Source organism: Cyanistes caeruleus, unplaced genomic scaffold (genome assembly GCF_971803275.1).
Source record: "Cyanistes caeruleus unplaced genomic scaffold, bCyaCae1.hap1.1 HAP1_SCAFFOLD_355, whole genome shotgun sequence".
Lineage (NCBI taxonomy): Eukaryota > Metazoa > Chordata > Aves > Passeriformes > Paridae > Cyanistes > Cyanistes caeruleus.
In genome coordinates, this window is record NW_028256117.1 from 20,001 (window position 1) to 22,500 (window position 2,500).

Consider the following 2,500-nt stretch of genomic DNA (forward strand, 5'->3'; position numbering starts at 1 on the left):
GACGCTCAGACAGGCGTAGCCCCGGGAGGAACCCGGGGCCGCAAGTGCGTTCGAAGTGTCGATGATCAATGTGTCCTGCAATTCACATTAATTCTCGCAGCTAGCTGCGTTCTTCATCGACGCACGAGCCGAGTGATCCACCGCTAAGAGTTGTCTGGCTTTCGGCACCGACCCCGCACGCGCGGAGGGGCCGGGACCGCTCGCGTGAAGCGGCCCCCCTCGGGTTTTGCGGCGAGGACGCGCGGGCGCGCGACCTCGCGACCGACCGTACGAGCACAAACGAGACGACCAACGGAGGGGAAAAAGAAAAGGAAGGCACGAGGCCGCCCACGGAACGCTCCGAAAAGGCCGGCCAGAAAGGGCGGGGGGGCCCGCGCCCCCGACCGCCTCTCCCCCACCACCCCCCTCCCCCCGGGCGAGGGGAGGGGAAAAGAGAGACGCCGCCCCGCGTGCCGTCTTTCGGAGGCGGCCCAGGCGCCCGGGCTCGGCCCGGCCTCCGCGCGGAGAGCCGCGCGGCGCGCGCCGGACCGCGGGGGGGCTCCGTAGCCCGCGCCCGGCCTCTTCTCTCTGAACGGGACGACGCGGGCACGAGGCCGGGGGGCCGCGGCCGCCCGCCGCCCGCCGCGCGCTCGGCTCCACCTCGACCGCTGCGCGGGGATCGGCCCCCCGCGCAGCGCCACCGCGCCCGCCGCGCGCGGCGCGGCCTTTCTCCTCCCCGCTGACGGGCCGCCCCCTTGCCAGCGCCCGAGACGGCCGCGCGACGACCGCCGGCACCGCCGGCGCCGCCCCCGGCCGGGGACCGCTCCCCGCCGGAAGGCGAGCGCCTCGCCGCCGCGCTCCGACGGCCGGCGCCGGGAGGCGGGCGCCGCCGAGGCGCGAGCCGGCGTCGCGAGCGCCCGAGGCCTGCCGGAAGGCAAAGGCCCCGCCGCCACCGGGGCCGCACTCCCGGGACCGCCGCCGCCGCTTCGCACCGTCGGGGCCCCTTCCGCGGGCACGCGCCCTGCGGGAGGGGGCCGTGCGGCGGACGCCCGCCGCACGGCCTCGAGCGGTTCTCCCTGCGGCCCACACGCGGCCTTCGGGAAGGGAGACGGGGAAGCGACGGGCGGGGCCCGGGCCGGGACCGCCGCCGGCGACGACGGGGGCCTCCCGGCCGACCGTCCCACCAGGGGGACACCCGTCGAGCGGCGCCGCCGCCGCTCGGCACGGGGTCGCCCGCGCTCGCCGGACCTCCGGCCGCCGGAGGCGACCGACGAGCGCTCGCCCGGGCGGGGGGCGCGCGGTCCCGGCCGGGGACGAGCCGGCGGACGGCGCCGCCGCGCGCGTCCGGGGAAGGCGAGGAACGCCCCGAGGAGGAGGAGGAGATGCGCGCCGACGCGGCCGGCGCGGCCGAGGCGAGGGAGCGCGGGGGGCGCCCGAGGGCCGCCACCCCGAGGTCGCGCAGAGAAGGCGGAGAAGCGCGCGGGGGCGCTTCTCCGCCGGCGCCGCCCCGTTCCGAAGAGACCGGATCGGCCCCGCGGCCGACAGCGCGCCACGGCCTCGCCGCCGAGACCGGGCCGCGGAGAGGGGGGGGGAGGGGGGCTGGGTGCCCCCTCCCCGGCACGGCGCGGCCGACGACGGCCGCGACGAAGTCGACGACGACGACGACGACGAGCGGGGGGGGACCGGTCGCGACGGACGCCACCGCAGGGGATCGGCGGGAGTAGCTCCCCACCCCTCAGTGAACGCCGCGCCGCCACCGGCCGGGTACCCGTCGCCGCCGCCGCCGCCGCCGCCGGCATCGCCGCCGCCGCCGGGGCGCGCCGTGCCGCCCGAGTCTTTAAACCTCCGCCCGGCCTCGGCGGCCCTTTCGGGTCCCAGCCCAAACCCCGCGCCCCCGGCCGGCGTTTGACGACGCCGAGGCGGGAGCGGGGGAAAGGGGAAAGGACTCGGGGAACCGCCCAGGCGCGGAGCGCTAGGTACCTGGCCCTGGGGCGAGGGAAACGACCTGGGATGGCCCCGCCGGGGTGCCTCCCCCCCAATTGCTGCCACCCTCGGGGGAGCGTCCGCCGGCGGGGGCGCGCCTGACACATCCGCCGCCGCCACCGCGGCCGTCCTGACTCGGGGCCCGGGGTTTCCCTCAGCAGCCCGGCGCTGCGCCCGAGAGGACCGCCGCGGCTCGGCCCGTGGCCCCGCCGGTGCGGGAGGGCGAGGGGCGGACCGGCCGACCGAGTGACACACCTCGCCGCGGCGACCGCACCGACCGAGAGGGGCCCGGCGACGGGGCGAAGAACGTGTCTCCGCCGCCGCCGCCGCGCGCCCGACCCGGCGGCGGTCCCCGCGCCCGCGCGCGCGCGCGGGCGGGCAAAACCCTGGAAGCGACGCGCCCCGGAACGCCCGGGGGAAGGGGAACCCGGCCCTCCGAGCTCTCCTCTGCCGTGCGGTTCGCGAGGGGCCGTTCGGCCCCGGGAGCGGGACACCCCCTGGTGGTTTTTTTTTTTGCCGGGCGGCAAAAAAAAGAAAA

At 78.8% G+C, this 2,500-nt stretch overlaps 1 non-coding gene across 1 annotated transcript in view; it reads right to left on the reverse strand.

Moving 5' to 3' along the window:
* LOC147645416 (5.8S ribosomal RNA) overlaps positions 1–152 on the reverse strand; it is a 153-nt gene extending 1 nt beyond the window's left edge. The window contains exon 1 of the ribosomal RNA XR_015282362.1: positions 1–152. This exon is cut by the window's left edge and continues 1 nt beyond it. This is a non-coding gene — a ribosomal RNA (5.8S ribosomal RNA).
* Between the last annotated feature and the right edge of the window lie 2,348 nt (positions 153–2,500).